A 14,227-nucleotide genomic window follows, 5' to 3' on the forward strand; every position below is an offset into this window, starting at 1 on the left:
TTCTGGTGTGGTTTTCCCTTCATCTCACAGATGAGAGTGAAGGTTTGACGACTCAGATGCCCTAATAGGAGAACTGCAGCCATCCGGGCAGGGTGACCCAGAACTTGATCCCTGTAGGCGCCCCCCTCCCAAGCTAATCCCACCTCGTCTTTACCCCACTCTCGCCCAGGAGATGGGGGGGGTGCTGACGTGGGTGGGTGTGGGGGTGGGAGGAGGATTTGAGCTTCCCTCTCTGTCAGCTGGTGTCTGTTTTCACGACAGATGGTGGGTGGTGACGTGGCTCTATTGTCTTCCCCTGCCTGCCCTGGAGGGAGATTTCTTTGCCAGCAAAACGTGCTATACTTCCAGAAGAAACAGCATCTGCCTCTGAGCACAGGTCCAGAAGGCACCCGGCTCTCCATGGCCTCCTTTGCTTTGAAAGCAATTGTGCACTCCGTTAAGCCTCCCAGAGTAACCTGTTGTTTGTTCTCACTCGTCTTCAAGGGTTACCGCAAAGGGAACAGGTTTATCCTCTAAAGGAGGCATGAATGTTAGACACGAGGGAGATTTTTACCTACTCGTTATTAGAAATGACCTGAGCTCAAAATTTAAAACTTGCTCAAACCTGTTTCTCTACCCCAGGCTCTCCGATTCCCCCCCTCCCTGTCCTCATACTGTATTTCCCCCCAACATTGGTCAGTGACATTGTTCATTTTAGCTACTGGGGAAATGGAAAATACTTCATGGATGGTTTTCAGACCAGTGACTGATTTTGACTTTGCACCTCGGTCTTGTCATTGTCTCCTGTTCTTTCCACTACGCTGTAATGTTTCCCTTTAAAATGATGTGAAGAGGGAACTCTCCTGTCCTTTCTGGTTCTATTGAGTAAATAAATACAACTCCTATCCCTCAGGCCGCTAACTCAGGCAACCCCCTATTTCCTCCCCCGCCCATCTCTCTAGACTTAGAGACATTTCTAGGCCCTCTCTTTGGTTTCAACAGCTGCCAGGACCAAAGGGCAATTTTTTTGTGGTGATTTTAATACTGGTTTTGCAGTAATCCTTGGCAGATAAACTCACAGTAGAGAGATTGGGAGTTATTTATGAAGACTTGCTGCTGTAGGAGGCTGGACATTTGTTAATCTTTTCAGCTGAGGTGGAGGGGCCCATTTTAATCAGAATTTGTGCAGAAATAATCCTTTCTTTAAATTCTGGCCCAATTCCTCCAATAATTGCAATCAGGGCAGAGCTCTTTGGAAGACAGGATCTTAGCAGGGAGTTCAAAGGGATGGGACAGGTAGACTGAAATAGTCCCAGAAAAGAAGTTCTTTATAATGTTCTGAGCAGCAAGAGTTCTCTCTAATGTTGCTGTGTAACGGAAGAAGTTGGAGGAGTCTGAAACTCACCAGCCCGCCTTATTTGAAGGGATCCTACCTGTGAACCTGGGAAGCGAGAACGAAAGAAAGACCATTACGACTGGCAAATTGTACTGTAAGAAAAGTTCTGCAAGAGAAGCAAAGGTTGTTTTTACATCGGTGTACAGAGAGGACATCTTACAGCAGAGCTTCTGATTGAACACAAATTTCGTTCGTGTGGGAGAGCATCACTCACCTGCAAGGCAAGAGACTGAGGACATTAATCTGTAATAAAGTAAAAATCAAAATCAACAAGGAACTATCGGCCAGAGACACACGGGGTGGGGGGGGTGGGGATCGGGGGGAAGGATAAGAGGGATTAGAGTCAGAATAAGGGGGGTAAGAATTGTATGGGGAATAGAACCAAAATGAAAATGCATACATTGTGCAAAAATGAAAAATGATGTAAGAATTATATAAAATAAAATAATTTAAAAAAGCAATGTGAAAATGAAAAAAAGAAAAGAAGCAGAGGACAAGATATTATTAGACAAGCAGGAAATCTGGGGAGGAAATCTGTGATGGGTAGGCAGGAGGGAACAGGTGCAGGTAAGAAGAGGGTGCACGTCTGCTGGAGTGAGGGGCGAGGGAAGAGTCACAGGCTCAGCGCAGCACCCAGAGTTTTGGCCACATCAGCGCTGAGACCCTGGAAGAAACTGTCTGAGGAGTCCGGTGTTACAGGGCTTGTCCTGCACTTAGTCATTATCTGAGCGCAAAGCTGGGGACGGGAAGGGTCTCACTGCCTCCTCGGGGTGGATCCAGAGGGATGAGCGCTGGGCTCCTCACTCAGCTGCTCCCGGAGTAGCTTCCCTCAGACTCAGTAGTGAGTCTTCCGGCTGCCACGCCTGGGGTTTGTTTGATTCTGGGAGGTTTCTGTCCCATTTGAGTTTCTGTTTTGTCCCCTATGAAACAAAACGATGACACTTATTCCATCTTGTGGCCCAGGGCAATCTCTGATTTTATAAAAAGTCTCAACCTAATCCCTAACGTGTGGACGTGTGGGCCGGCAGTAGCAGGAAGCTGTAGTGGAAAGCAAGGGTTCGTGGCCAGGAGGAAGACAGCTGATTCGGGCAGGTGCCTTCTCCTGCCTCCGCCCGGCCCTCCTTACTGTCTCTGAGCTCCAACCTGGCTGGCTGGCTAGACGGGGCTAGTCACAGCTTCCATCCGATCTAATCTAATCTGGTCTAATCTATCAAAGAGGTAATGAACTATAAAAGTGTGGATTCAATTACAATTAGAGGGGAGTTTGTGTTGGCTGCAGCCTGGTGCTAGCCGGAGAACACAGACTCAGGCTAGGTGGGAAGGCCCCATCTGGGCTACAAGCTCTGCTGTCGCCTGGGCGAAACCTCACTGAGCACAGTGAAGAAAAAACAGTGCTCAGAGCAGTGATTTTTTTAATGGGAAAAAAGTGTTCACTTTAGATTTTTTTTTTTTTTTTTTCAGAAGAAGACTAGAGGAAGGAAATTTTTCTTTGACTTTCGTTCTCTTATTTCTCAGGGATAACCAAGGTGTATCCAGAATTTGCAACTCTGGTTTTTGCTTCTTGGTTTTTTTGCTTCTAAATCCTCCCCTCTTGCTCTTCTCCCTTCTCTTCCTAAACGGCACAGACTTAGGCAAGGGAGTAACCAGTTCTTCGAATTTCAAGAAAGATCTCTCTTTGTGTCGAGATTCTTTTTTTTTTTTAATAAGAAATAAATATCTTTTTTTTTTTTAGATTTATTTATTTAAACAAGCACTGGGTACAGAAGAAGCGCGGGAGGGTGAGAGAATTCACCAGAGCCAGAGCGGGGAGCAGAGCAGGCAGAAGGACCGAAGGACACTGCTGAGGGGAGCAGCAGGCGGCAGGAGAGGTCTGCGCGCCATGTGGGACCCTCGCCGGCGGCCGGGGATCGAACCAGCGCTGCAGAGGCTGCGGGCAGCTTCGCATCCCAGTGCTCAACCGCTGCGCCACCAGGGGAGGCCCTGTGTCGAGATTCTTATACGTTTTTTCAAAGAGATTCAGGGGCATTCTTAATGCCTTTCTCTCTATAGTCACAAATTGTGCTTGTCTTTTAAAATCCAGCTTTCTGGCATTTCCTGAGAATGGATACTTAGAAAACCTTCAGAGAAGTATGAACTCTTTCCCTCTCCAGACTTCCATTACACCATGGAGCTCTCCTGAACAAATTGATCTTCTTTTGCTTTGCATTAGAGACATTTGCATACTTACTTTTATTCATTTTTCTTGTCTTGCTTACCATGTATACATTCTTTGATTTTAGCGATTATGTTTTTACTAATCTCTATACCATCTACATCTCATCCATCTTTAATTAGAATACAATAGTCACTAAATGTAGGCTTGCTAAGAATGGTCATGTCTTTGAGAGAGAATCATTCTGTCTTCATTTACCTCTTTGCTATCTTTTCTTGCCTTTTCTGCTTAATTTCCAGATCCCAAAGAACACTCTGCAAACCAGTTAAAAGACAAAGTGAATTTTGAAATTGCAAACCAATTAAAAGACAAAAGTGAATTTTTAAATTTTTAAATTTAAAGGAAAAAATTTCTTTTTATGTCGTTTGCTTTTCCTTTTCCCTTTGACCCAATTACAATTTTTCTTACCTGTTTGGGAAGATCCACAGCAGTATTTGGCTTCCCTGGATATTTTTTTTTTTAAAAGATTTCATTTATTTTTGCATAGAAGAACCAGGGTGTAGGCCAGAGGTGCGGGGGATAAGAGGAGTCATCAGACACAGAGTGAAGAGCAGAACAGGCGGATCCATGGAAATACATTGCTGAGGGGAGCAGCGGGGAGACAGGAGAGGTCTGCTGCTCCATGTTGGTCAGGTCCTTGGCTGGGGATTGAACTCAAGCTGCAAAGGAGGGTCCTCGAGGTGGTGGTGCAGAGATTTAACCCTGAGGCCACCAGGAAGGTCCTTCTCTGAAATTTTGTATGAATTCTTTGTAAGACTGTTGTAACATTTATCCACCAATATGGCAAGGTGGCAACATTTTTAATTTTTAACTTTCATTCAAAAGCAATAAATTAAACAGTTTCACCTTTTAACTGTCTATATGGTCTTAGGCATATATGATTTCCCCTTGCCTCAAGGTTTATTACTTTTTATTTTCCCCAAAGACTTTTATAAAAATACCGTGTGGTAAAGCAATTGCTCTGTAAGCATTTGAGTAATTATTATCATTGTCAAAGCTTTTTTAAAAAGAGAAGCAAAATTAAAAATGTATTTTAAGAGTCACTCATAATCCATTACCATTTCCTTAGAAAAAAGTTTTTAAGCAGTTAAAAGAAATTTCTTCTTTCATGCATACATCTGTGTCAGGTAGTAAAGCAATAATATTTCAAGGATTTATAGGATCTCGAAGTAGAGCTGGACTTGTGCCCAGACACAGGTTCTCATTTGGATTGATGTAACTTGCATGAAGACCTGGGTCGTGTTGGAAGAATTCACGCACTCTGTTCCAGACTGGTCACCATACACGTGAGGCCGTCTGCTTATTTTAAAATCAAGCAAATAACATGAAAATCAAATGCAAAATAAAACCCAGATTAGCATATAATCACATTAGCAGACTAATTGAGTCAGGAGCTCAGCACTTTGGGTAATAAGGTTGCACCCTTCAAAAGAAGAGCAAGAGAAAGTCCAAATTGTTTATCCATCCTTTTATTTCAATGCAGAACAGAGGATCTTGGAACCAGATGTGGCCAGAGTCCCATTCGGGCAGTTAGCACAGTATCACTTACTCTAGGGGACCCATAAGAGGGGATTAGGGGTCATCTACTGAGTGCGGCAGCCCCCTAAGGCTGAAGGGATTAGCATCTAATGCAGTCAGCTTTGCAGAAAATCAGGCTCAGATGAGGCTCTAACCCTTTTATTTATTTTTGTTTTTCAAAACCTGCAAGAGCGAGGGTTTTTCTTTTCTTTCTTTTCTTCTTCTTTTTTAAATACAGTAATGTCTTTTCCATTCTGAGAAATTGGGGCGGAAACAGGGACATTGGACTTTGGATCCGCAGGCATTTGATAGGTCTGAAATAAAACATGTTTTCCTTCTATCCATACTTTCTTTGTTTTTTTTTTTTCCCCCCAGACTTTTATTCTTTCTCTTCAATTTCCTTTTATCCATCCTCACCTCCTAGATGACTAATCCCAAATATTTTAGTTGGAACCAACTCCTTTATTCCTCTAAAATTCTGAAAGGAAACAGCAAAATAAACCGTATAGTCTGACATCTTAATTTATTTGGAGCAGTTGTTAATGTGCTACCTTCTCTTTCAGTCATTCCAAAGACATTTATATAATGCTTATACACACACAAACACACACACATTCACATCTGTGCATATGCATATTTGTATGTGTATATATGTGCTTATACGAACATGTACCTATATCTGTGTGTGAATATTATCAGGCATGTCTAAGATCCCCCTTGTAAATCATTGCATAAACTTTGGACGGCACTAGGATAGAATAAAATGAGCTAGTGCCAAGTGCAGTCATATATCCAGACTAACTATACATTCATCTAGTTCAACTTCTTCAATTTTGCTGAAGAGTTAGATGAATTTATAAGATAGCTAATAAAGTGTTTATGGCCCCAGATCTACTTAGGTGCCAAGGCTCAAACCCAGGAACACCAACTCCACCAACTGCGCTTTTTCCTAACAGGGGCATCTCCATAACAAACCCCACCTTAAGGGGGCCAGAGCTGAGCGAAAAGATGAGACACTTGGAGAAGGGCCTGCCTGCTGCCCAGCTTTGGACCTGCCTTAGGGACTTGTGGGGCAAGAAAGGAAACACGGGGAGGAGAGACAATTGGAAGAAACATGGGTGAGAGCTGCTTGGGGAGGCTGACAGTGGCGGCTGTTACCTCGATTTCTGCTTTTGTAACAAGGGGAAGGTTCCAGGTTTCCTGCCCCACCCAAAAGGGGGGTGGAGCTGAGCAGGGAGAGGAGAAGCTGCAGAGGAGACTGAGGAAGGAAGGAAGCAGGATGGAGCCAGGAGGAGACCTGGAGGAGGCACATGTTGCTGAGAGACACGTGAAGAAACTGCTCTTGCCTTTTGGTCGTGGACGGGGTGACTCAGATGTGGGTGAGACCCGTGGGGAGGTGACAATGGCAGTTTTTGTCTTGATTTTGATTTTGCTCTTTTCCCTCCAGACTTGTCTGGTGGTTTCTGATCCTTTTCTGTGGGCCCCACTTGTAGGTGCTTTAGACTGTGGCAGGCTTTGGGGCCTTGCTCTGGGCCAGTCCCGCTTGGGTGGACTTTTACCCACGAGGGGACGGGTAACTTTGGGTGCTTGATTTAGAAACTAGATTCTTTGCCTTCTCTGTATTGTTTCCTAATTGTATTAAAATTCCTTCCCATTAAAGTCTCATATGTTTTGTGTTGACGTGGCAGATGGCAGAACCTATTTAGAGTAGGCAGGTTTGGGGGGTCTGGGCTGCCCCTCTCCCTGCCCTGTAATACTTTGATTTTGCTCCTTCCGTCCCAGACTTGCCAGGTCCCTTCTGCCCCTTTCCTGTGGTTCTTTCCAGAAGGTGCCTTAGACTTGTGGCAAGTTTTCAGGCCTTAGCTCTCTGCTTCAGGTCAACCCTGTTTGGCTGGGTTACCCATGAGGGGCTGGGAAACTAGCTGCTTTGTACTACCTAGTGGGGGAGAAAAAACTCACAAACCCTTGGAAAGTTTGCAATCCAGAGGCACAGACCGGTAAGCAGAGACCTACAGACAGGCCTCTGGTAGGCTTCCCTCACCGCCGCATCACCGGTGGCCTGCTCACACAGCCTTTTACCCAGCACGTCACGTCTAGATATTAAAAAATTACAAGGCATGCCAAAAGGCGAAAAATACGATTTGGAGAGATGCAGCAAGCATAAAAACCAGACATGACAGGAATGTTGGGGTGATGGAATTCATAGACTTTTCCAAAGTGTCACCAGAATCTAGTCTTTGAATAAAAAACACCAGAGGCTCCTTAAGCTTTTAAGAACTTACATCTATGGAGAGGCAGATGTTAGGTAACCACAAAAAATATGGCATATATAATAATACAGCAGTATCAGTCCAGTATTACATGACACAGAGAAAGGAAGTGCTTATACAGAGAGGGCGGAGGCTGTTATGCAGACATTTGTTTTGTACCTGAAGGGGTCAAAGTATAAAGAGAAACACTCCAAGCAAGGGAAATGGTGAAGTAAAAGATAAATGTTGTGTCCTGGGGAAAAGAACATTCTAAGGGATCAGCCCACAGTCCTGGTTGTGTATCTGGAGGTGGGTGGTTAAGAATGAGTTCAGGTAATTTATTACCAGGTAGTTTTGTAACAGTGGAATCGCCATAGAAAGGGGGGGTTCCAGGTTCCCTGCCTCCCCACCCCTGCCCACTGGAGGGTGGAGCTGAGTGGTGAGGAGAAGCTATAAAGACTGGGAGAAAGCTTTGGAGAGGACTTTGGAAGAAGCCAAGGAAAAGATTTAGAGGAGGCGCGTGGACCAGAGAGACGTGAAGAAGAAGCCTTGGACTTGCTCCAGGGCTTGGGGGACCCGGAAGGAGACACTTGAAAGAGACAGAGACGTGGGTGAGAGTCCCGTGGGGAGGCTGACAATGGCAGCCTTGATGGTGACTTGGGTTTCGATTTTGCTCTTTTCCTTCCAGACTTGCCTGCCCCTTCTGCCCCTTTCCTGTGGGTCCCCACCAGGAGGTGCCTTAGATTTGTGCAAGCTTTTGGCCTCAGCGGCCCCACTTTGGGCCAACCCTGTTTGGCTGAGCATTTACCCACAGGGGATGTAACTTTAGATATTTCACAAGCAAACTATTTTAACTATATTCTTTCTCTTCTCTCTATTTATTGCACACTAATTTTATTAAGGTCCTTTGCTATTGAAGTTCTTATGCACTAAGAGTTTGTCTTTATGCAGCCGATGGCGGATCTCATTTAAAGCAGGCAATTTTGGGGTTCCTGAGGTACCCCTCAGCCTGCCCACTAACAATGCCACTCTTAGTACTTTTATTACAATTATTAAGTGTTTATTCAATGAAAATATGTCTAATAACTTATCTGATCACTCAGTTATACATGAAATAGGTTAACAAAATGTTCTTTTCATTTTATACCTTTGTACAGCACAATTCATTTTTTTCTCTCTCTCTCTGTTCTTATTTCTGGCTCCCATATTATCCAGTGAAACCATTCTACTAAGAGAAGATGAATGGATAATTTTCACTGCTTTCAGGCCAAAGGAAGAAATTTCAGGTGCTAAGAAAAATTGGAGACTAAAAATTTCAAGATAGTTTATTTTTACCCGAAGAGCAACTAGTTTTCCCAATTTTCCCATCACTTTTGGTGCTTCAGTGAATGTTGCCGATTAACCAGTAGTATTGAATTTTATAGTCACTAAAAAAATTATACAGTAATTTTACAGTGACTAAATTTTTTATAGTAACTAAATTTTATAGTAACTAAAGTTGCATCTTCTGCGGGTAACTTCCTCTTTCAGATGCACATTCCTGTGATTTCTCCTGCAGTGCACCCTTGATTTACAAGCAGTCCTCAGGAGGTGCCAAAACAAAATTTACCACAGGTAACAGAGAGCGGGGCATGCCATTTTTCTATTTAGAAAGGCACTCTGTAGAATAGTACCTTCAAATTGCATTTTAAAGCAAACTGCAAATTTGGCAGTAGCTGAAAGACAGTATTTTGTTGTTTACTTTGAAAGAAATTACCAATTAGGTAAGGATTGAGTGTGAATGATTCAAGCCAGTTTTTCCTTACAGACACACAAACTCACACCTTGTCCTGTTTCATGCAAGATGAATATTCCCATCACATTATCGCTTGTCTGCTTTGGACTTGATCCTACTGATACTAGGGTGACAGTGGCGTTTTTACACAGAGAAGTGGCAAAATTTATTGTCAGTGGCTGATATCCCGGGCCTACGGGTGGCTTATTTTGGCAAATTCCAGCAGGAACTTTCCTTCATCCTTTCAGGGCGATACATTTTTTTCTGAATTGGGTTTAGGAGACACAGATGACTTGGGGTCTCTGATAGCGGGGAGTAGGCTGGAAGCAGGAATGGCCCGTTGAGGTTCTGTTCCTTGAAATGGACCCTACTCTTATCCCTCCACCGGCTCATGAGAAACTTTTTCAAGGTGCCAGCCTGGTATTCATCCCCCATCTGTCAAGATCCCAGTCACAGGCCTGACTCTCATTAGAAGCCACCTCCACCTCTCTCACATCTCTACACCCAAACAATCTGAACAATCAGACTGGAGTCATGTCATTGTTTCCTATGGAAATCAGTCTCGTGGAGCCCCGGGGAAAAGACTTGCTTTCTTGTTCTACTTCCCTCCAATGAGGACAGGGATTGGAATGGCAGCTTCTTTACCTTCACTTATGCCTGGGGAGAATGGGCTAGGAATATAGAGTTGAGGTCCGGAGGGCCGAGAATGGCTTAGGGTGGAAGCAGTGGGGGAGCAAAGAATCCCTTGCCTAGGCCACAGTTTGTTTGGAGAGGACTTCAGATTTCTAGGATTCTGAAAACTGAGAGGGGGAACCTCACCTCCAACTCTGCTAAATACTGGTATGTTAATTGAATGAGGATATTAGCATGGGTGCAGGATAAAAGCACACCTCATTTGTTGCACTGTTACACCATGAATTTCACAAGCAAACTGAAAATCATAAATTTTCAACTCATTTGTTAGTTCTGCTGGACAGATCTGAATGAAATAATTTTTTTTCTGTTAAAGCTACTCAATGATGTTCAAAGAGCCAGAAAGTGGTGTGCGGATAAAATATCTGTGGGCTTGAAAATTGTTTCTATATTTCATGTAGCTACTTGCTTTCAGTACTCCCGAGTTGCTTTTAAACTAAACTAGAAATATTTTGCAATTATTCATTTATAGCTATAACCACACCTTTGTGTATATTTATGCCTCCTAGACATCTTGTTGCAGTTTAAAATTTTTGCTAGCTGTCCCTTGTCCTTTGTCTTAACTTTTATCTCCTTGTTCCATTTTTTTTTTTTTTTGCAGAGAAAGCAAACAAGAATTGTGTGGTTGTTTTTTTTTTTAAACCCAAAGCGATGCATTTATGATGGAAAAATTCGATAATATGAAATCAGTGGTATTCCTGCCAATGTGAGCGAGACATTTGACTGTGAGACAGAGCCAGGTCCCAGGTGTTCTCCCCAAAGGGCATCGTGGGGGGTGGTGGTGGTGGTAGGAGTTGGATCAGAGAATGAATGAATGGGCAGACCCTGACAGCTGAGGTTTTGATTTGATTTGATTTGATTTGATTAGATTTGAGGGGCTCAATTTTTAGACACAAAACAACTCTGTCTTTTCCTTTAGTTTGCCTTGTGTTTGCTTTTTGACATCTTATTAGAACACTTCTTTTTAAAGAAAATGTAGGATTTCTCATTTCTTACTACATTAAACAATACTGAGAATAGTCTGACATTCAAAGCCCCTGAAAGCTGTCTTAATTGACCAATCTACCATTACCCAGATGCTTCCTGACAATGTTTGATAATACTTGCCAGACTGGACCATGGATTTTTATTTGTTTGTTTGTTTTTAATACAAACTCTACAAATTTGTTTGTCTATTAATACAAACTCTGCATTTAGACTTTCCCAGCAGAGTGTGCTTTTGCTCCTATGCAACTCCTTACTTGGAATTCTTGTGATCCCCCCCTTATCCCCCACTTTTTTCCGTAGACCTAGTTCAATCATGCCTTATTTCTTGAAATCAGTCAGATGGAATTTGGATCTTTCCTTCAAGTCTTCACGATTGTTTTTACCTCATCGGTATTATTTATGGCTTTTTATATTAATTTTCCCTTTAACCACATTTATCAATCTCCCAAATGTAGCCCAGACCCTCGTTAGAGCAGTGGGTGGTCTTCCCTTAGCCTCACCCCCACCCTTGTCCCACCAGATCCTTGTATCTGAAAAATCCATTATGTCCTCTACTACACATGTGCATTGTGTAGGGCCAATCTTAGCTCTCAGTTTTATTCATAAGTCATGCTAAAGGGGTTTGATTCAATGATCTTTAATGTGTATGGGGACATTGGTGAAGCGCTACCTCGTCCACAGTCCATGTTAACACCTTCATGAAGAGACTACAGGAATTTTGGAGGCAGGTACCAGCCTTAAAAAAAATCTTTTTCAGGGGCCTCCAGGGTGACGCAAGGGGTTAAGCACCACACTATGAAGCAATCCACAGCCTCTGCAGCATGAGTTCGATCCCCAGTCTGCCAGGGAGCAACCCACATGGTGCAACAGACCTCTCCTAACTTGCCCGCTGCTCCCCTCAGCAGTGCACTTCAGTTCTGCCTGTTCTGTTCCTTACACTATCTCTGGTGAATCCTCTCACCTCCCCCATCTCTGGCCTTCTATGCATAAATAAATAAATCTTGAAAAAAAAATCTTATTCAGGGCCTCCCTGGTGGTGCAGGGGTTAAAGTCCAGCCACTGCTCATGAGTTTGATCCCCTAGCCAGTGAGCTGACCCACATGGCGCAGCAGACCTGTCCTGTCTTGCCCACTGCTCCCCTCAGCAGCAAATTTCAGTAGAACCAGCCTGTTCTGTTCCCCGCTCTGTCTCTGGTGAATCCTCTCACCCCCTGCACCTCTGACCTAGACCCCAGTTCTTGAATGCATAAATAAATAAAAATAAATCTTAAAAAAATCTTATTCATAGAATATGACTTATAAATGAATTTCTAGAGTTTACTTTTATGAAGTTTTAAAAGAGGCTCCCCAGTTAGCAGAAATGCTGCTGTGACCAAACTCTTGTTGTCCTGTCCCTGGTCCATGGCCTGTGGGAGCTCAGCTTCCCGAGGGGTGCAGAGGCCGGGGGTGACAGATGGCCGGGCCCCAGCAACAGTTTGTGGAAGGAGTCGCTGAGGGGAACTGAGAAGGGCGTGTGTCAAGTCTGCCTAAAAGGCAAAAGAAAAGCCTCAAGGGAGCTGTAAACACCAGGGCCTGTATTACAGACAGATTTTTGCACATTTGAACTTAGGAAACAAATGCAAAATGAAAAAGTGTCTCCTTTAGGCCGAGATTTGTTTTCACTGTTCCCACCATTTGAGCAGCCTCTGCTCCGGTCCCTCGGATGCTGTTGTCTCCGCTGGATCAGCTTCTTTTTGTCATTTTGGACAGGAGTCTTTTCCGATTCCACAGGTCCTGGGAAGGGGTCCAGAGCAAGGTCCTCACCTGACACCTGCGTGTTGAGACAGGTGCTCTGGATGCTGAACATCTGGGGCTGCTGAGGGGCCAGTGGGTTTTGAACACCTAGAGTTTAAGAACATGAAGTGGCAGGAAAGACCAGAGTGCCCTCAGGACGGGCGTCTGGCTATTTGGTTTCCAAGTCTACCTCTAAGCAAGCGATTGAATCTCAAGACTTAATCTCCCAGCGGTGGAGTCTGTTTGCTCAAGGGCCATCTTGGGGCTGGTCTCTCTCCCTGGGGCCATTAACAGAAAAACCTGGAAGCCTGGATGAGCCAGGATGAGCCTGAGCGAGCACCCAGTGGCCATGGAGGGCAACAGCAGCTTGGACCAGCTGTGCTCGCACCTGGTAGGGAGCAGCAGGCCAGTCATCCAATTCAGGCTCAGCAGAACCAGTGCAAAGTCTTCTAACATTTTTTATTCAGGAAAGTTCTTTCGAAGCACCATCCACTTTCATGAAAGGCCGAATCTTTCATTCAACACACTGGGTATTGTTTTTAGCATTTTTCTCTGAAAGAGAGTAATAATGAAGTCAGTGATTATGTGATCAAGGATATTGGACGTAAGTGTGGCTTGGGAAATTCACTTAATTTGTGAAAAACCCATTTCCAGGCTGGCAAAATGAAGAGGATATTTCTTCCTTACCTAATGATTTTGATTAATACTTTTTGCTTTTCAGTTCATGAAAATATTTTTAAAGGTATAATTTATATCATCTATAGTGTCATGCTAGATGGTCAAGAGAGGTTATTTATATGAAAGTGTAAATTATATTCATAAAAAGAGTCAAAAATTAAGGATCTTAATCCTAGTGTTATTCTGAGGGAGATTTAAGGTGGTCCCGCTCAGTCCGAGCTGGGACTCTGAGAATGAGTGAGCACAAAACAATTAGGGATAAACTGAAATTAGTCTGTCTTCTTCCTTTTAACCTCCAAGAACTTTTCTCTAAAGTTCATTGCCACACACTGCAGGTGATTACCCTGCTGACAGAGCAGAGCATGAGCATTTCATGAATGCAGAGAGTTCTAGACATAACAAGATTCCTCGTAGGTGACAACAGGTATGGTGAAGTGGATGAGGAGGTGATGGCACAGCTCGAGGGTCACCAGATTTGGGAAAGAAAACTACCTTTCCATTAGTTGTTTGATCTCCACTGAGTTATGAGAGCTGCCAAAGCAGCTACAATAAGTTACCCAGGAATCTGAGGAGGACACACACCTGCCTCCCCATTCGAGGTGGCTCATCTTTGACTTGCTGTGTCTCGGCAGGTGACCCAGGCACTGAACTCCTCTGTGTGCTCACTGAGGTGAGTGAGGGCAGGACAGAGAAGGGAGAATGGAGCTGGGGTGCCCTGCTTTCCTCTAGCCCACCCTGTGGTTTGTCACATCACAACCCCCCATCCCCAGCCCCATTTAAAGGATGCAGGGTGACGGATACGACCTGTTTTCCCAGCACAGGACTGACTTACTCACTTTCTGTTTCATCTCAAATTGTCTTGAGTTCCAGGAACCCTCTCAGCCCAGGGGAATCAAGAAGGTTAGTGATCTGGTTGTGTTTAGCCTTAAGAGGAATCTGATTTAGAGTCTAAAACTGCTTTAGCCTGAC

The sequence above is a fragment of the Talpa occidentalis genome, unplaced genomic scaffold, assembly GCF_014898055.3.
Source record: "Talpa occidentalis isolate TD23 unplaced genomic scaffold, MPIMG_talOcc4v2.1 talOcc4.16, whole genome shotgun sequence".
NCBI lineage: Eukaryota > Metazoa > Chordata > Mammalia > Eulipotyphla > Talpidae > Talpa > Talpa occidentalis.